Source organism: Vespula pensylvanica, chromosome 2, assembly GCF_014466175.1.
Source record: "Vespula pensylvanica isolate Volc-1 chromosome 2, ASM1446617v1, whole genome shotgun sequence".
Taxonomy (NCBI): domain Eukaryota; kingdom Metazoa; phylum Arthropoda; class Insecta; order Hymenoptera; family Vespidae; genus Vespula; species Vespula pensylvanica.
The window spans coordinates 7,883,481-7,905,010 of NC_057686.1; the positions used below are offsets into that span (position 1 = coordinate 7,883,481).

The window sequence follows — 21,530 nt, forward strand, 5'->3', positions numbered from 1 at the left end:
ATAACGCAATAAAATAAATTGCGTATCCAATTTGATCTTTTATCAAAATTAGAATGATTTTAATTTTCCGGTGATATAATTAAACATTCATAAGCAAGTAATCAAGCTCGTATTTAGTACGAATGTACAGAAAAAACTGTTTGTAAAGGTCAGCCCATATTTTAACTCATTCGTTCTACCGACGAAATTGCAAAAGGTATAGAAAAAGCCATCGCGCTCTCTCAGAGTGGATTGTCTCTCGACGTCGACGCAATGCGTTTTATATCCTACTGTTTTTCCCCTTGTGTAGACCTTCCTTTGGTCCTATCGCACCACTGGGAAAAGAATAGTGAAACCCTTCGTTGGCAAATCGCTTACGTCGATATATTTTTGATATTACGAGAAAAGCTTTCTTTTTCCTTCAACTGGATATCGATCATCTTAAAATTCGACACGTCTTATCCCAAGTTAACGGAGCTTTTCAAGGGAGCCTCAAAAATAATTCTCGTCCTTCATTTTAATGAATAAATAATGATGCGTGTGAGACTGAGGAAGGGAAGCCGATCGATCACCATTAGCGATCGAATAGAGGTTAAACGAAAATTGATTCAAAATGAACGATGCCATTGCCGTGTGCTTTAAGCCTCCGTATAAAGATAAAAAGGATCTTTCTCTATCAGAAACTAATATGGCTATCATCATAGAATTCGTAGGTATAGTCTTTCTATTTGCGTTCGCAATATCGATAAGGTTCAAAGAGCGGAGAATCGCGTATATATGTACGAGCATGGACCTTTCTCTCTGTCTCTCTTTCTCTCGGGATTCTCCCACCAATTTTCAACCCGCTATTCGCATTCGACCAGAATTTCCAATTTCCCGCGTATTATCCGGGATTAGCGGGCAGACACGGCATTTTTTGGGATTCTCCCGTAATTCCCAGTGGAAAGGTAGGGCCGTCGAAGGGGGCGAAGAGGATTAATTCGAGTGCCGTTACGGTATGACGTGTCCGTCACACTTGCGAGCCCGAATACGGCCAGCACCTGTGCCGTATCCACGAATTCGGATAAATAGTCCGAAAGCTTTCATAGATAGTACGCGCTTGTTACTACGCCCCGAAAGCTCCCGTTCGAATGGAAAAAATGGGCGAGCTTGCTAGACGGATCTTTTATTTCTCTTTCTGTCTCTCTTACACTTTGTTTTTTTTTTTTCATGGATGGATGTTGAAGAGACGAGAAGAGTAAATACCTTGATCCTCGTCGATTATAACCCATCGAGCCGTGAGCTTTCGCTGCTAATAGCTCTATCTTTCTTGCGTCATTCGATCGACCGGGCTACAATCTTATTATTTTACGAGAACGTTACGCTTCCGTCCTTTTGTGATTTTCCCGTAACTTCATTTCGGATAACCTACGCCCATACTTTCTGATCGAAATCTTTGATTGAGTTTGGGGATCAAAACCGACGAATATGTACTTCAATTTCCGTTGAACGAGTTGACTTTAATATCGGATCAAATTATGTTTTTTATGATTGTTAATATTGTAAGTATTGTAGGTATTTACAAGTATATAAAATACGTTATCTCCGACATTTTTCCAGAAATATTTCAATGAAACCTTTTCCCGTTATCCTTATGTAATTCATTGTAGTCATCTAGTAAGATTATCTTTTCTTATGACTAGTACGCGATTGAAATATCTCTCTCTTTTTCTCTTTTTCTTTCTTTCTCTTTCTTTCTCTTTCTTCCTTTCTTTTTCACTCTTTCTTCGTCTTGAAATATCTCTTTCTCTCTTTTTCTTCGTCTTCGGTACGAAATCTTTGAAATACGCGCGTCAATGTAGAAAAAGCTTTTCCGCCTTCGGCTGGATGATATTTGTCGCTCAGATTTACCTACGGTTTTCTTCGATTCCTCGCTCGGCAGATTCCTAGACGATGATAAGTCGAGCGAACCTCTCAAAGCTCTCTTTCATCAAGTATGCGTATACTTCTCTCTCTCTCTCTCTCTCTCTCTCTCTCTCTCTCTCTCTCTCTCTCTCTCTCTTTCCTTCTTTTTACTTTACATCGGAACGTATTGAAGAGGCGAATGGTTGTGACAGATGTTTCAATATACTCTTTATTCCAACAACATCATAGATGGAAAAAATTAGTGATTAAATATCACGTTTCCTGATATCGCATGCGCGTTTACGTCTTGTTATCGACATGTAGACATCAAGCAGATTAAAACCTTTTCGAACGGATCATACTTCTCTCTATTTAATGGTCCGCATTCAAAAAGACCGCTCTCTCTCTGTATTACCTATTTCACTGGTTCTATCATTCGACTATTTTCATGCGTGACAATTTCGAAATGTTTAAAGTTATTGAAAATTGCCAAATATATTCACTGTTTTCTCATTAATTTTGTTTTATGTAATAAACGAATATATTTTAAGCATATTACAATGTTTTAACATAATGTATACATAGAGAATAGACTTTCGTTATATCATATTACACTAATATAGATTATATACTCATTTGGAAATACGTGTTTATAAAAGATGTGAGAATTCATGACAAAAAAATGTAAAAGAAATATTTAAAAAGTAACACAGTAAAAAAAATATTTATTATTCCATTATAAAACGAAGAAATATTAAAATTAAAAATATATTTATTCCAAATTAAAATATATTTATTATTTTATTATAAAACAAAGAAATAGTAATATTGCAAATAATTTGATCATATTACATACTGTAGATGAAATAAACGAGTTAATTACATTTTTATTAATATTTATCCACTCTCGAAGCTATCTACAAATATATTTCTATCTTCTTTTAATTGTTAGCAGTGCTAATGCAAATTTAAAGAGTTACTTTTCTCCTATATTATTTTCTTTGTTTAAAAGCGTAATTTCTTGCATTTGAGTCGCATACCTATCTTACATTTTTTACACGGAAATCTTATATCTCATGGACCGAAGTAGGCATCGATCGTAACGCGATTAGTACTTAAAACTTGGAAAAACCTTACTACTTGATTTTAACGAAAAGAGAAACATGGAAAAACCACGACTAGAAAGCCGGGCAGGAGATGCAGATTTAATTAGGAAGGGAAACGCAGCTCCGGAGTTTTCTTTCATTTAAGTTGAAACAACGGGAGGAATTTAAACGCGACTCCTACTTTTTCTTTTCTCTTACTTTTTTTCATTTTTCTTTTTGTTTTCTTTTTACCTACGCTCACGACTATAAGTCCGTTATAAATAATAAAAAAGAACGCGAAGACCGTGGTCCTACCGTAGCTCCTTGCCTTAGGATCGTTTTTCTAAAGGCGGTTAAAAAGTTCCGTCGTGTTCACCCAGCGAAAGGAAGGTGCCTTAAAGAAACATCTTTCCATTACGCTTTTCATCGTTTTATATTCCTCACAACCTTACCTATCCCAGAGCATGGAGCTCATTTTGTTACCATCTACTTCGCTTCATTCATTGTTTATTCGATCGCACGCTTTACGATTAATTATACGTTTTATTCGGTTCTGATTGAATTCGAAATAGTTTTCCCAGGATATACTCGAAACTTCTCTGCGATTCATCGAAATTTTCGTGTATTCAAAGAAGAATCGAGAGGTGCTCATACGGGCTGAGAGAGGCGCCCGTGCATCGTAATAAAATCAAGTAGCTACAATGGATCGATGATTGTATCGTCTACGACGTATCGAGAGCGTGTTCCGGTGTATAGAAAACACGGCACACGCTTCGAAGCACCAATTTCTGTTTTTTCCGAGAATACAGAGGAACAGGTAGAACATAGTACTTGTTCCCGATCTCTTTTTTCTGATACTTTTTTTTTTATTTTTCAAATTGCTTATAGCACCGTCGTATTCGTCGTTGTCTGTTCTGTATCTTTTTATTTATTCTCTTTAGTTCGGGTCAAAAATTTTCCTCAGGGAAAAAATTAATTATGTTCGACGATAAAGTCGTAGTTAAACAGGCATTAATTATATTACAACACGAGTTCGTTATTTTATCCTCGTTAGGCGCGACGAGATTTCTCGACATCTGAGCTTCCTCTCATCTTTTATTTTTACTCGTTGTCCCGCGTCGAGAAAGAAGGAAAAGCGACATGAGAAAAAAAGAAAAGTTACTTTCCGGTCAGATATTCGACGGACACGAAGCGGAAAAAGGAAAATCATGGGGTGAAACGTATCAGAATTTCTATCTAAAGTGAATATTATCAAAGTTGGCTATGGGTTATATCCGATTTCGTTAAGTAAATTAGGTGAACTCTCGATATTGCTTCATTGAATCATGGTCGATCCTTGGTTTAGAACGGACCACAAGGAGGAACTCCACTCGTTTGAGGTTCTAAGTGGACTTACGAAGAAAACGATGACGATCTGTAAACTCAATGCTGTTTTTCGATAACATATATACGTTTAATTTTGCAAATATGCAAATACAAACGCTATGCGATCTCTTAGTAGATCGAGATTATCTTCTAACGCGAAGATTACCTAACGAATTTCTAATTAACTGTTTTAATTATTTGTCCCCTTTTTTTTCTTTTTTTTCATGAAATGACATCTTTTTTTTTATACAAAAAAAAGAACAAAAAGGAAAAAGTCCTGTACATTCCAGACTTTTCCTATTTGCCTTTACGAGTTTTTTCTTGTTAAAATTGCTGTTGAGGCGGAATGGTTTTATCCAAGTTCCCAAAACTTTAAAAAGTATTCACGGATTGAGGATGAATCAGACTTCCGTGGTACGTTGTTGTAATCTCTGTGAATATGAAAAGTCTCCTACGAGTGATACGATGTAGGTATAAACTAGCAACGTATATTACGATTTATGATCCATAGAAAACTTTCCTCTCCGATTTCCATGGAAATCGTGAATGAATTTCGCCTCTGTCTTCCTGTCTCGCTGGAACGAAGAGATATCGTCCGGTTGGTGCTCCGGTACCGTGCGTTATTATTGTTTACACCGCGTGTATATGTCGAGTGCGTATACACATATATTTAAAAAAAGAGAAAGAGAATGATTGAGAGAGAGAGAGAGAGAGAGAGAGAGAGAGAGAGAAGAGATTGGAGAAAGAGATGGAAGAGAAGGAAGATTCGTGGAAGTGAAAAAAATATGAACGTCTGTATATGCGAAGTCAGGATTATAGTTTATACCGTATATCATACCTATCAATTCGTTTTCGAAATGTAGCTTTCAATTCACGGAGTTTCCAAATCACAACGAAATAGATTTTACGAAGAGGAAAGAGTGTTCGAACGCGAAAATTGAGACTCGTGAAATTCTACGATGTCTCTGAAAGGTGAAACGGAGTTTCGTTATTTCCAAGTTAAACGATTTTCATCCAGTACAACGTATTGCTACAATTCTCATTCGAGAAATAGAAGGAATTGAAGCAAATTCATTAGAAGGATTTACGGCTAGATAGTGGAACTTTCGGGAAATGCTTTCAACCATTAATTACCATTAAAAGTATAAAATTATAGACGTGCAATGTTATAAAGTCGCAAAATCGTGGAATTAATGTAATTATGGAATTAAGTGAAAGATAAAAATCGATCGGAGATCATCGTAATTAAAAATCGACTAAGTCTAGTTGATATTTACACAAGTATGCTCAGATTTCCATACTCATTGTTCGATATTGAATTTTTGAGAGAACAATGAGGAACAGAATTTTTGGAGCGTGTTCCATATGGTGCAGTTTAAAGGGAGAGAGAGTGAGCGAGTGAGTGAGTGAGTGAGCGAGAAAGAGATTTTCGAGTATAATTAATACATAATTTATAAGAATATATGTGAATGATTTGCATGATTAAAAGAGATTACCAATTTACTAAAATTGAACCTTTTTTTAATATTCTATTTCCATGCATAAAATCGCTGAGATTTAAAAAAAAAAAAAAAAGAAGAAAAAGAAACGAATAGGCGGTGGCCATTATCGAGAAATCTCGATGTTTCCGTGCCGAAAAGGCTTCGTTGCGTTTGGACTGAATGGAGGTTCCTGGGTGGGAACAAAGAAACGATAGAGGAAAATAACGAGAACGATTGATCGAGTCGTTAGGAAAAGTGTTACAGCGGAATGGCGGAGGCGGCGAATGAAGGAAGCTGGATGCATTAAGTTTTTGCATCAGTACTCGGGAATAGCCTGCTACACGGTACATGGAGAGATACTAGCAGAAAGATTCTTTTCCTTCTTCCCGGCCAGTTCGTTACTCTCGCCTTCTCTCGCGCTCCATTCATCTCGCGTTCAACGAGTTTGGAGTATTCGTCTCTTTTGCGAGTTTACTGCAAAGAAATTCTTCCTAACTTCTTCCTTCCTCCTTGACGAAATTCTTTTTCTGAATTTCCTTCGAGTCATTAATTTCGTGTTTTCTTTCTATCCTTTTTCTTTTCCTTTCTTTTTTTTTTTAAATTAATTTTTTTCTTACTACTCGTTCCTCGTTTTGTTCATTTTCTTTTTATTCGAGAGAAAAGTAAACGAGAGGAATCTTTGGAGAACGATAACTCGAGGAAAAGCCAAAGGAATTCTTGTTTTTACTCTTGGAACTTATCGGACACGGCGTGCGTACTCTCTCCTCTGTGTTCATCCTCAATGAAGGGTCGTGAGTGTTGAGAAACTCGAAACGATACGCCGTTAATGGAAGGCGCGTTATCAGATGAGAGGGCGGTGTGTTAAGTACTTTTGTAGCCGCACCGCTCCGGAAACACCCCGTAAAGGCGAGAGAGACAAGAAATAATTAGTCCGGTCGGTCGCTCGCTCGCTCGCTATGCGAAACGAGTAAAAGCGAGCGAACGAATGAATGAGAAAGAGAAAGGGAGAGAGAAAATCCCTTCGCGTACGCAAACTCAACTTTTGCTCGGAAATTCAAGCGAAACAGGGTGTGTCTCGTCTCGCTGTCTTTTTTTCTTTTTTATCTACCTATCTCGACTGGCTTCCTTTTTATGCGGTGCCTGTTCACCATTCTCTCTCTCTCTCTCTCTTTCTCTCTAGGGATATGTAGAGAAAAAAAAATTAGGATTTTATTTTAATCTCAGAGTTTCAAACGCAAAACAAAACACCTTCGGTGATTATTATTTAATTGCAATGATGTAACTTCGTATATAATAATACGTAAATTAGGACTATGTAGAACGTTCCAAAGTTTCTCCGATAGAGGTAGAGAGAAAAAAGGAATGGAAACATCCCAGTGGCGTAAAAATTTATTCACGATTTTACTTTAATCTAGAACTAAGATAAAAACGAAGCACCTTCAATGATCGATATTTAATAACGATAAAGTAATTTCGTGTTATAAATCTAAATTATGAGTACGTAAGGTGTTTCTCAATTTGCTCGATACGTAGAGAAGAAAAGAAAAACTAGGAACGTCCAAGCAACGTAAAAAAATTCTTCGCGATATTATTTTAATCTCGAACCAACACAATGTCCAACGCAAAACACTTTCGACGATTTTAGTTACTATGAAATAACTTTGTATTAACGTAGACTAATGTTTAAATGATAAGTACATAAAGTGTTTCAAAGTTTGTCCAACACATAAAGAGATAATTTTTCCTAACTGTTCAACGTTGCAAGAGCGAGGAATGGAGGAGCACATATTCAAAGTACATGATTATGCAAGAAGATTGGAGAAGGACGACTACGTAGTTGAAGCTTTTTGTCGATAAAATCACATTAGACCGGAGTTTGGTTTATCGTAAGCTCGTACGGAATTAACGGGTAGACCCTTTGCCATGTATTCCCTGCGCGTGAGAGAACAACAACGAATGGTAACGGCAGCTGATCGAACGGAACGAAACGCCGTATATTTGCGGGCTCGCTGCTGACACGCCGAAAACGAGGCCTCTACGTTCTCCGTTTGCTCCCTGCAACTACAACTGTGTAACCTCTACACACCTAGAAGCGTGTGGTTGAAGGCGGTATTCTACGTTGGTAACTCCGTTGTTTGATTTGAATTACTGTTTTCATCTCCGCGTATCACCGATACCACCACCACCACTACTACTACCAGCACCACCACCGTCACCACCATCACCACCACCTGCACCACCACTTGCACCATTTCTATCTCCTCCTTCTCTTCCTCTTCTACACTTGCAGCATCCACCGCAGCTGTATAGCCCGTGGGCTAAATCCCTGAAAGCTAGCTAATGCTGGATTCCCTACTTCGTTATCCCTATTCGATCATCCTCCGAACTCAGGTCAACGTAGGTTCTCGAGGTCGACGAACAATGTTACTCACTGACGTCATACATCATCCTTTACTTCCCATATCATCTTATCTTTCATCTACTTGTCTTCTATTTTTATCCTACAAATTTGATTCTTTTATATTTATATGTGTGAATATCTTCTCTTATGCATCGTTCTGATCTCCTTTCAGAGCCCAAATTTCTAATATAATAAATTATTTCCTCGACTTAACTTTTCCGATAGAAAAGACCGTCGATATCTATTCCGACGACATTTTTCTTTCGGAGCATTCGAACGATAGTAGTAGGTATACAGCGGATACTAATTTGCATGTATACCACGAGGTAAGCAATAGAAAGGAAAGGTATCTTTTACCCGTTACGTGGAAAACACAAATCGCGATGAAGTTTGAAAGGAGTTCTTTGTTTCTCTCTCTTTCTTTCTCTCTTTCCCGAACTAAAAGCGAGTACAGTCGTGAAATCTAAGATCTCTCGGTAACAACCTCGAGAGTTTCAAGAGATTCTTCTCTCTTTCTCTCTCTCTCTCTCTCTCTCTCTCTCTCTCTCTTTCTTTCTTTCTTTTTCTCTCAATCCTTGATCTTTTTCTATTTCCTTTCTCTCTCTTCTAGGAGTGTCGTCTAATTTAATTCCAATAAACTGCCGCGGTTTAATGGTATTGTCTTTGTTTCGTTCCGAACTTCAACCGAGGAGCAACTAGTTATATAAGTGGGATAGAAGTACGATTTTCTTCTTTCTTTCTTTTTCTTTTTTTTTTCTTTTCTGTCTTTCATCCCCCTTTAACGAAATAAGAGTAAAAAGGATTCTTCCTACGTAACTCGAACGTTGAGCACACGGAAGTCAAAACGTAGATTCATCGGAACAGGTTGATTTTACGAATTTTCAATTAAACTTCATCCATTCGTTCTGTACAATCCGACTTTTTTTTATGATTATAACCTCGGCGTAGGCACGTTTACTCAGCAATCGATCAGACTCGTTCCTCGATGAAAAAAAAAAAAAAGAGAAAAAAGAGAAGCGAAAATGCAGCGGAAAGGTTTAATATAAGAGGGAGGGAGAAAACAAGAAAACGAAGGAAAGGGGTCAAGAGTAATATACGTATATATTATATTTATACGTAAGTACGGTATATGTACATTAAACGTACATATATAGATTGGAGGTGTAATAAAGTTCATCCACATACGTGGATATTTGTACTCCACTAAAGCGTTTTGCTTGCGACGAGTCTCGACGTAAAAGGAACTCCGATACGAAAGGATACGTTTCGATGACGTGGTACAACAGTAGATAGATATACGATCAAACACAGCTAGCACTCCAGAACGTCCTCCTCGAACAAAGAGTGTACGAGCGCTAAACTCATGCCATTGTGCCAATGTTTGCTCGTAGAAACGTTCGATGGAGGCTAACACGGCTTGCCCAGAGCGAAGAGAAGCATGGATAGGTCGAATAGTCCGTTGTTTCCAGCAAGGACACCGAGCAAAGAACCGAATTCTCGTTGGGATTCTTTGTGCGGTTTTAATGAGTACACCGAGTATGTTTCCCACTTGTATAATTACTTTGTCTCCGTTCTCTTTGAGGTAAGTCAACGTAGAGTAGAACGATCTTTCCGATGTTTCGTTGATTTACTCTATTTCTTCTTCTTCTTTTCCTCTTCATCGAATACATTCTATTTCTCCATTGTGGACAGAAACAAATTTATGAATACTCTTTGATTTGTAAAACTCAAGAATTGTAAAACGCAAGAATTCTCCATATACTCTTTTCTGAACCATCACGTACTGGAAAAAGCTCGCGACGAGGTCACGCCGTTGTGATTACGTCGTACAATAGGCTGAAACCATAAAAGGAAGTGGAACGTCGTTCGAGAGGATAACGTCGAAAATGTCACGATGAGGAAAGGAGAGTTGCGAGATGTTACGTTGGCTTGGGGTGAAATGAGTGAGGAGGGAGAGAGAGACGGTGGTACACGCGCGTGCCTTTTAAAAGTTCACCAAGCAAGAACACGTTATTACGTGTCTTCTGGTTCAGCGAGCCACCGTTCGCATGTGGCTTCCGCGTTCCAAAGCTTCTTCTCATCCTCATCCTCTTCGTCCTCCTTTTGACGCCCTACTCGTAAGAGATATAAAAGTGCTTGTATGAACGGGCACGATGCATTCGACTCGGCAGCGCCTCGGGGTGAGACCATGGAAATACGCGCTAGAGTTCTCGTAAAAGAGCCTGCGAGGAAAACTCCCTCTTTTCTCTGCTTCCTTTATCTCTCTCGCACTCCTTTACTATATATATCTGTGTGTGTGTTGTGTGTATATATGAGTATAGGTACGCCGTTCGACGTAACCGAAGATTTATGATTCGCTCGGCGCTCCTTTGAGACGTACCGCGAGAAAGAAAATTACTGCAAAACGCACGAATTCAAGGCAACCCTTTGAAGAAAGTTTCGATCGATTTTTTTTTCTTTCTTTTTCCTTTTATTTCTTTTTCTTTTTCTATCTCGTCGGATTTGAACGAAATGTCTTTGGTTAATATCAAGACGACGAGGAACTATCTTCCAAGAGTCTCTCTTCATTTTTACCTGAAGATACCTTCGAGCTATCGTGTATGTCGCGTGGAAATTTTATATCGCGGATAAATTTATCGAGAGAAAGGAAGGTCTTTTGAGCGAACGAATTTCGACGAGCGAATGCGACACTTCGCTCTCGGGTAACGTTGCTTTATTTTTTGGATTATTAAACCGCTTTAATTTTCTTTTTTCTTCTGTCTTTTTTTCTGTCTATGTTTCTGTTCTATTCCCATTCATTTCTTTTTCTTTCTCGGATTCTATGATAACACGAATTTGACACACCGGCTGAAGCTCTTTGCATTACGTCGAAAAAGAGATTGGCTTTTTATTTCGTACGTTTCCTTTTTTTCGTGACGTTCATGCATCGTATATTTGTTTTTATTATGGGGCATAGAAGGATGAATGTATTCGGTTTATTAAATCGCTCAATTCATATCTCGTATTTTTACGCTTTTTATTTCCTCGAGAGATTTGTGAAAATTTCATAGGACACCTTGTATAGGCGTACGTATATACATATGCATATATATATGTCACATAATATGGTTGCACTCTCATCTCATCTTCTTCTAGTTTTTCTCTTTCTTTTCTCTTCTCTTCTCTTCTCTTCTGTCTGGCCGAAGAGATATTCATAGAAGAGAGGGTCTTCGCCGAACTTACGAGCTATTCGTGATTTCCTGTAAAGGACCGTGCTGGATGAGAAGGAAAAGAGAAAAAGAAATGTAGAGGGGGAGTGAGAAGGAAGTATATTTTTAACCGGACTCCTCGTAAAAAGAGGATCCATTTTCAGGCTCGAACCGGGATCGCGACTTACGAGCGTGACGCGGCCACGCGAGAACGTTCCGGTAATATATAGAAGGATTATCCGCGTTTGTATAGTTGAAACTTCTTCGTAAAGTTTAAGAAGATATGCTCCCACATCTAATTAACTTTCTACTCTCGAGTAGGCGATATCAAAACTCGAAGTACTTCGTAAAGTAAACTCAAAAATGAACATTCTATGAATAATTTATCGAACTTTCGGAAGATCAAATAGAAAAGATAGATGTTATATTTTGTTTTTCCACTCTTTATACGTTCTACGAACAAGTGTTAGATGTCATAAGTTTCTCGGAGTAAAGTGTATTTGGTCGTTCGGTGAGAATAAAATCGAAATACGGTGCACGTAGTTTAAGTTTTTCTCTGGTAACCAGTGCTTAGAAGGTTGCAAGAAAACGATGACGGTCGTTAAGGGACATCTCATTAACTCGATTGGTTAATTGACTTTATCGGTACGTAGGAAGACTCGATTAATTGACAAAGAAATTTCGTTTCCTTTGGCGGTCATTATCTCTCTATCTTTCTCTCACGCTTTCTCGGCTTCTTCTTTCTAACGAGTAAACAAGAAATTTGGCTTTACGTTTTTCATCATCTTTTTTTTATCTCTTCCCTCTTTCCTCTCTTATATACACACTTTTTAACTTCTTCATGTCTTTCTCTATTGGGCAGATGATATAAAAGGTGCTTCGCTTTAATACTGGGTACTTATGAGCACTTAAGAGAAGAAATAACACGTACGTGGACGTGGGTAAGATAGATAGAGAGAGAGAGAGAGAGAGAGAGAGAGAGAGAGAGAGAGAGAAAGGGGGAGTGAAAGAGACTATGTTCTTCGAGTAACTTGCATCAGATATATGTACTTACATAGTACACGCGAGGAAAACCAGCGAGAAGTTGAGAGCGACGTTCCTCCGCCTTCGAGCGTAAAGATAGTAACCATGAATATCTCACGGCTCTTGAATAAAATATAACGCATCTCCTCGTATAACTCGAACTTCATTTAACAAATATTATTCCATGAGTAGGATGTAGAAGATCAAATGGGTCGAATTATATACATGTGAAATTGAGAGTACGATCTTTCTCTTATTTTTCGTTGCTTTTAAAACAAGCATTGGTAATTTAGGACTAAGGAGATGTCGTGAGGTAGCACGGAGAAATTCACGAGCCCGTTAAATTGGCCATTCCCCGTAGCGATAAACGGATTGAATTTTTTGCTACTTCCGTGAGGAGAAAGTAAAAAAGTGGAAGAAGAAGAAGACGAAGAGAAGAAGAAGAAGACGATGAAGAAGAAGAAGAAGAAGAAAAAGATGATGAAGAAGAAGAAGAAGTAGAAGAAATATAAAATGACATAATTTAAAGATCCGGCTGACGTCCGTAAGCCCTCGATCAAAAAATTGGTAAGGAAATCGAGCCGTTCATTAAGCCGTTAAATTTGCGATGTCGCAATATTTCGACGATGAATCGGGTAATTTCGAAAGCGGATAAGCTTTTTCCTTGTTATCGAGATCTCGAACGAAGCGAGGATAGCAGTGTGGATTGCGAGCAAGCAACCCCCTGAGAGACGTTGCAACCTCCGAGCGTTCAGTGAATTCATCCTTTGCTGCCGAATCAATTTCCGGCAAAGCTCCATTAACGATCGGATGTGTTGGCTGAGAGCTCAAGGTGGGTGGGTGCTTCGGAAGGAGTGTAGAAGGAGTGTAGAAACGTAGCCGCGTGGGTACTTTCCCCGGAGTCACTTCGACGACCCTTCGCGAATTTATTCGCACGAACGCCCGGCACGTCGCCGAGGAATTCCATTAATCGACGCGGAGGCACTTCGAGGAGGACCGAGGTAGCGCTTTATAAATGGCGGTAAACGTCGTTTAAGCTTGGATTTATACGAAGAAGAAGAAGAAGAAGAAGAAGAAGAAGAGAGAGAGAGAGAGGGAGAGAAGTATTTGGGAAACGGATAAATTCCGCAAGCGAGTTTCTCCTGTCGGTGACGACGCGATAATTATTATTCTTGCTTTTCGCGTTGCCAACGAAAGATATTCGAAAATTAATCTCCGTGCCGAAGGGAAATCTTTATTTCTCGACATTCTTTTCATCCTTCATAGGTCGTCCATGATGTTGGTACTTATTTTCGTACTTTTTTATTTTTTTTCCAATAATAAAAGATATCGATCGAATCGAAAACGTCGGTAAAGTATGACTACGATATAAGATTTAAAGTATTTCATTCAATATTATTTTCTTGATTCCTTCTTTCAGTGATGCGATTTTCGAAAAGCCAAACATTCAACGGACAAGTTTCTCTTCGTTTATTAATTTTCAACGTTATAAAGCGATTAGAAAGTTCGTCGTAAAACCTTCGAGTGGCTTTTTGCAACTGAGAGTTTCCTCGGTAATTGGTGCATCGAATTTTGCCGATGCATCAATGCTTGCGAGATGCACACGCAACAAAAACTTGTTGCTTCGACGATCGACGTGCTATTGCCAATGGCCGAATGTCGAGAATTAAATCACCGATCGAACAAATCTACTCGTTTAACAAAAATTTCGACTCTCTTGTTCTCGTATTACTCACGAGGTTGAACCCGCAGGCTTATTGGGAGAACACTTTTGCGTCTTTCTCTTTTTCTCTCTCGTTTTTTGTCTCGTTCTATCACAGAAACGAGGTCGCAAATACAAATTCATTCGGTGAGCGCATGTAAAGAGGATTTTCCGATCGACAAGTTTTATCACGGAAAGCATTTGAATTTATTTGATGAATTCTCATTATGCGACGGATATTCATTCAGTATTTTTCCATTTCTTCTTTCTTATTTGACAGAAAAATATGTATTGTATAGGAAGCTCCTTTATGAACGATCTCCTTTGACCCTTTCAACGACTCACGATAATTAATTCATTGAATTAATAACCGGTTTCTACCTTCGATATAATCCTTATTATTATGCCGAAGAAGTTCTTGCTCTCTTTTTTTCCAATCGACGGTTCTTTGAGCAACTACCGCAAAGTTATATATATCGGTCAGAAAATGTAATTTAAATCGCGTCTCCTATCTACAGATCCGTCTAATATTAAAGGATCGTTGGAACTCCATGCGATAACACGAAGTTTTCTAATACAATTTACAAAGATGTTTCTATCCTTTTTCTTTGCTTCATCTGTTGCGGTCTTTTTTCATTAATTTCTTCGATATTTTGTACTAATCAGTGACTTTCGGGAAAAGTATAGCAAGAAGCACAAATGAAGAGTTAATTAAAGTAACGTGAATAAACTTTTAAGGACGACGACGCATCTCGCCTTCATCGTCGACCAGGTTTCTTTTTTAAGACATGAAAAGGAGAAGAATAAAAAGAAAGAAAGAGAGATTTCAAGATCGCAGTTCCTTTGGATGGTCTCACAGAGTAACTCCATTCAGTTCTCCGAGTATGAAAGCCCACGGGAGAACAAGGCTGCCACGAGTGAGATAGAAGTTGATACTATGGAAGGGAGAGAGAGAGAGAGAGAGAGAGAAAAGGAGAAAAAGAGATAGACGGACAGTCAGACAGAAAGAAAAAAAAAGAGAAAGAGAGAGAAGATAAGAGGATGGAGTCAAAACGGATGTTCCGTAAGAAACACGAGAGGTAGGTTGGGATGTAAATAGAAAAGGAAATTGCTGCGAGTCAAGTTGGAAGTCGATGATCACCGAACAGAAGAAGAGAGCCAAATAGAATACGCTGTTATCGTTTAAATCGTAAGGGATAGACATACGAGAACAACGATTGTTATTATTAATTAATTTATAACGTTTTATTAATTAAGTAATAAAAAATAAAATTTCTTATGAAATTTGTTATGAAGCCCCAAGTCGTACATTTATCATTTCTTTGTATCGTCTTTTCGTTTTTCGTTTCTTTCATCAGAATGATTAAATCCTTCTAGATGTATAAAAGTTTAAGTTGGATTCTGCTAACTATGAAAATACATCGAGAGGGAATGTATTTTACGAGTTGAATTAATAACGAACTTGGTTTGTTCTATGAAGTTTTCAGGACGATCGATGCGTAGGAACCCGTTTTGAAATTATCTTCGAGAGAAGTTTTACAATAGTGCCGACAGGTGCCTCAATTTCGTGGAAAGATCAGATCTTACGAAAATCTTTTTCGAATAAACGAAAGTGGAACGTAAAAATAAGAATCGATAAAACTTATCTGCCATCCTTTTGCTTACGTGATTTTTGCTATTTAATTGTTCTTTACATTTTTTCGAACGATCATTCATATATTTACATTTTCGTCAAATAATTATTTTCAGTGCTTCGAATTGTGATCCGTAATTCACTGTATTAATTTACATTTTATTCATATTTACACTGCTGAATTTCGTTCAATATCGACCTATTTAATTAAATATTTAACTAAATATTTTCTAATTAAGTTGTTAGCAGATTGAAGTTATAAAATTATGTAATAGATACACATGTCTTAACAAAATTGAAATACCAATTAAGTATCAATTACAGTCGACTGATGGATGATCGATTTAGAAGAGGATGAGAAGGACAACGGTCGAGCCTTCGTCACTGAAATTTCGGTTAACTACCTCGCTTCGTCGAAAGTAACGCCGCTAGACAAAACGGTGTAATTAGAGCGATAATTACTATCGCGGAAAGACCGAGAGGGAGAAGAGTAGTGAGGACAGGATAGTGTAGAAGGCGATAACGAGCGTGAGAGTAGAAACGTGATGTTGTCCATGATTGTGGCGGTTCGCTGTAATCGCGATAATTACTCAGGAACGTCTCTTATTGCAGGGAGATCGATATGAAATAAAATTGATACACATGTTATCCGATAATATTAGTTTAATTTTCTTGATAATTTGCAATTATATTATTTCAAGAAATTTTGCGTTTATTTGTCGAGTAATATTAATGTAATAAAATTAATTAAAATTTTCTTCTACAGAGATTTCGATAGATTTATTGAATCCTTCGAAATGCCAACTTTCATTTAACAGTCTATCTATCTAGATAGAAGAAAGATGTAAACTATTTTCGTATCATTTTATCTAAGACAAATTTATCGAATACTATAGTTTCCATTTATGTATCTAGAAACTCTTCTAAGATCAGAATCTTTCGATTCTATTTCTCGGGTATTTCATATTTGAGTCTCTTAAGACTCTTTATTGATTTGTTTTTCGTTCCAGTGAAATCGAAGATGGGATCAGTACGAGTTTCGACTGTCAAAGTACTTACTTTCTCCCCCCTCTCTCTCTCTCTCTCTCTCTCTCTTTCTCTTTCTCTTTCTCTTTCTCTCTTTCTCTTTCTTTCACGTTGTACGCTTGAGAATTACAGGTCGTATGTCAGGCGCGCAACGGAATTTCATTTCGCGCGGTTCGCGATCGTTGAGAACGTACGAGTGTAGGAAAACCGATTAACGATGATACCCACGGAATCATTCAACGTTATTTATAGAAATATTTCTAATGCACGTGCGCGCGTTCGTGTCAACCGAACTCGTTGACATTCTGCGCTTTATGATTCATGATAATCGAGAACTGAATAAGCTGGAAAGCATAGTACATTATATAGGATAGATATATTATATATATGAAAATTGAATTAATCCAAGGCCCCTGTGTAACTAATCGAATACTATATAATACATTGTATTTGATTTTCTTTTTATAGTTAATATATTTATTTCAAATAATTGATTCGATTTCACGTGGAAATAGAAAAATGGATTATATCATTATAGCTACGTTGTTATCAATTAGTACTGTTCGAATTTTTAGAATGTTTTATTTCTTTTTAACGATTTTTGAGAATAGGAATATACTTGCTACAAAGTAGATCTAATAATAAAACTAAAATAATAAAACAGATTACTCATCGTATTTTTGATAAACTTGAATAAGAAATGAAACTTTTGCATATACGTTGCACAGAATATCAATCTTACATTAAATATTAATATGTTTACCACATGCATTTAAAAAAAAATAGATGCGATATTTCTCTTTATCGTTTTAAAACGACAAGAAAGAAAAACAAAAAGGAAAAAGAAAGAACGTCAACCAGGATGTAAAGAATGTATGTACTGTAAGCAATTAGAAGGAACGATCATCCGAAAAGTCTAAGTGCTGACGATGCTTGTTCGGTTCCCACAGGATAAAACCCGTATGCACCCTGGTGCAAGCTCGTAAAACATACAAGCGTATCCGGTTTGCTCTTTCTTTCTCTCTCTTTCTGACGAGTCGTGCGCGTAACTACGTGGCTCGTGGGAGTATCTATCACATCGGCGGACAATGCGCTCGGAGCCATGGCCGAACGGTTACTTCGCGAGGACAAAGGTCCTGACAGGAGGAAAAAAATTCATCTCCCGAGGATAGACGAGCGGAGGTCAGCCAAAGCTTACGAGCTTCGTGAACACACCCTCTTTCCTCCCTTCGTCCTCCTTTCTCTTTCTCTCTTTCTCTCTCTCTCTCTCTCTCTCTCTCTCTCTCTCTTTCTCTTTCTCTCGCGAGCGCGCATTTTCTCTTTTTCTTTCATCCTTTCTCCTTCTTCCTTTTTTCCTTTCTCGACTTGACCACTGGCAAACTTCCAATACCTCTCTAATCAATCGAGCTGCTCGATAGTGTGCAAAACACGTTACCTTCTCGCGATACTCTTTGATTGACTTCCGTAACGACCTGCTGATCGTAAATATCATCAAAATCACATCCGATTTTTGAATAGAAATCACTGATTTAAATCATTTATTAAGATCAGAAAAGAAATTCTTTAAAATGGATTTTTCACTCATCGACGCGAGGAATAGTATCCGAAAAAGAATCGTTCTTTTAAAGATACCGATCCTGATCGAGATATCGGCTTTACTCGCATTCGAGAGAAGCTTTAGAAGGAAGAAAGATAGAATGGAAGGAACGAAGGAATCCGTTGAGACCATCGAGAGGAAGGAGCGATCCATCAAAATCAAAAGAGCGTCACGAGTAGCATCGCCTAACTCTCTTTTCTCTCTCCACGTTATTTCGTTATTCTTCGGGGCGTCTCTCTTCTTCTTTGCTATGTTATGTTGGGAAGGAAAAAGATGAAAAAAAGTGGGTAAAAGAAAAAGAATAGAACCAAAGTAGAAGACACAAAGCCACTCTTACTTACGCTTATATATATAATATATATATATATATATATATAATATATAATATATATATATTATACTATAATATAAAACGAATATACACAACAAGGATGAAGATACGTATGTGTTTCAAGGAAAGAAAGAGGAAGAGAGAAGGAAGTTGTCTCTTTCTCTCTTACAGAAGCATAGAAGGAAAGAGAGGAGAGAGAGAGAGAGAGAGAGAGAGAGAAAATGAAAGGGGAGAGTAATGGATGGTAGGCTCGTAGTGTCATGAGCAGCATGCCGAACCACGCCGTCCACACTCTCTCATGCTCGTGTTAATCAAACGACGTATGTACGGATCGAAGCAGTGGGAAAGAAAAAGGCAGAGGTAGGTAAATGAAGGGGTAGACAAAAAAAGAGACAGACAGAAAAATAAAGACAGATAGATAAAGTCAATAAGACAGACTAAGATAGCAGACGATCAGAGAGAGGGAGAGAAAGAAAAAGAGAGAGAAAGAGAAAACAGAATGAAGAGAATGTTACTATGATCGTAAGGTCAAACCATATCGCAGGGTTATAGAGAAAGGAACATGAAACGATTTAAGGGAGCTTCGAGGGTAACCAGTGTTGTCTGTTATTTAGTCGAACGCAATAATATACCTCTGTAAAATCGATTTTGAGTTTCCTGTGATACGAAGCTACACTATCTGTAATCCTTGGATCGAAGGTAGTTCTCTTTCTCTCTTTCCCTTTCTCTTTCTTTTTTTCTCTACGATACGATCAAGAGAACGCGTTATGCGTTTCCGAGTGGACCGAATTATTCGCTCGATCGAAACGAGAAATCCAATCCCCGGAAAGGATTTCGCTACGTTTTTTCGTCTGCTCCTGCTCGATGGTACATAAAAGTAATATTTATACATATATGTTATACATATATGTTGATACATATAATATAACATGTATGTTGATACATATAGTATAACATATATGTTGATACATATAGTATATCATATATGCATATATATATATATGTATAGATAGGCGGGTATATTATATACATATGTAGAGAAGAGAACAGAAAACAAAAGGAAATTAATATCACATTATTCGACTGACGATGAATATCAGATATATTCATATTATTCCCGCGACGAGCGTTTATCGCTTGTTTTTATTTGTACACGTGAAAACGTATCGTTATATTCGTTATTATTATTATTTTTTTATTATTACTTTATTTTTTATTATAAATAGCAAACTTCGTCAAATTAATTATATATCGACGAAATAGGATGCGTATGATACGTACATATATATATATATATATATATATATTATAATTATTACTTTGGAGACTCGTAACGCTTGTTGAATTGAACATTCTACGAATGTTCCTTTTAAAGATAGCGTGGTATCGTCGCGAGAGTGTTATGAAACACGAGTGGCTTATCGTAATTAATGACCCGTGTCGAGGGGAAGTCGATATCGGAGGACGAGTACTCGCTCGTATCGAGATGGTGTCGATCGGTGCTGATTGAGCGTCGACGTACCATTGTTATATGCCTTGTAACTTCTCTCTCTCTCTCTCCTGTTCTCTGTCGTTCTCTCTCTCTCTCTCTCTCTCCTGTTCTCTGTCGTTCTCTCTCTCTCTCTCTCTCTCTCTCTCTCTCTCTCTCTCTCTCTCTCTCTCTCTCTCTCTCTCTCTCTCTCTCTCTCTCTCTCTCTGATCTTCATAGAATAATAGCCTTTGTCAGGCATACAATATACGTTATTATCATTATTATATCGATCGGTCAAAGCAAAGTTTCGTCTTGATCCATTTATTCGATTTACATTTTACTTATCATGAAAACGTTAAGAAAGATCTCTTTTATTTCCGTATTCGAGTTTAATTCGGTACGGTTCTTAAGTTTTACGATAAGCTGTAGACTTCTGACTGAAAATCCTCCTAAAGGAAAAGATTGAATTTCTAATATTTTATACAGAGTAATAGAGTTACGTACTTATTTATTTTAATTCTATGATCGAGAAAGTAAACTACATTTTATTTTTAAGACTTGAATCGTAATGAAAGAGCAACTTTTCAAACTCAACACAAACGATTACGATAAAGAGTATTATCATCGATGGACGACTAATCGATAATTCAAATTTGTCTATGTTTCTACGCCCACTTTCAATAAGCATAACTTAGCGAACGTTCTAGTATCTGATTCGTTATCGGGCAGTAACCGACTCTCTGGTAGTTGATCGAAGCGACAATCGAGACAGCTGTCGCGAATTAATTTGCCTTGCTCCTGTCAAAGGCAGAAATCGTTGAAAGTTACTATAGGCAAAAGTAATATGTACGCATGTACGTTCGAAAGAAATTTATCGACGATTTCTCTGCAATATTCTTCTCATGAATCACCATCGTTTCGTTTTACCCGTCGATCCCGTCGTTTTTCCCCTTAGAAACGAGAAAAATTTTCGTTCCTTTGGAAAACGAACACGAAGCAAACTCTCTTAACTTTTTAACGAGAGCCGATATGCACGATCGCTGTCATTCGTGATCGCGTTAAAGCGATGTAAAGAAGAGAAAAAGAAATGTCAGCTGTATCAAGCTTTTTTTTTCCATTCTCTTTAAACGTTTTACGAATACGTAGAAAATTTTAGAAGAAATTCGTACACCAGAACACATTTACTACGCCTAGCAAATTCAATTCGATGCTGGTCGATCGCTAATATTCGCGGTCGGCATGGAATGCACGGTAACCGATAAGGCCCCTTTGCAGGACGTAACCGGAATTTATGAATCAATGCAGTAGCATTCATTAACGATTCAGAATAATCGATACATGAATTTCAGTTAGTCCCTATATTA

The 21,530-nt window shown here is 37.6% G+C and overlaps 1 protein-coding gene across 8 annotated transcripts in view; it reads right to left on the reverse strand.

The window, feature by feature from the left end:
* Nucleotides 1-21,530, reverse strand: part of LOC122637502 (chaoptin-like) — a 68,539-nt gene that overhangs the window by 38,778 nt on the left and 8,231 nt on the right. The window lies entirely within an intron of this gene.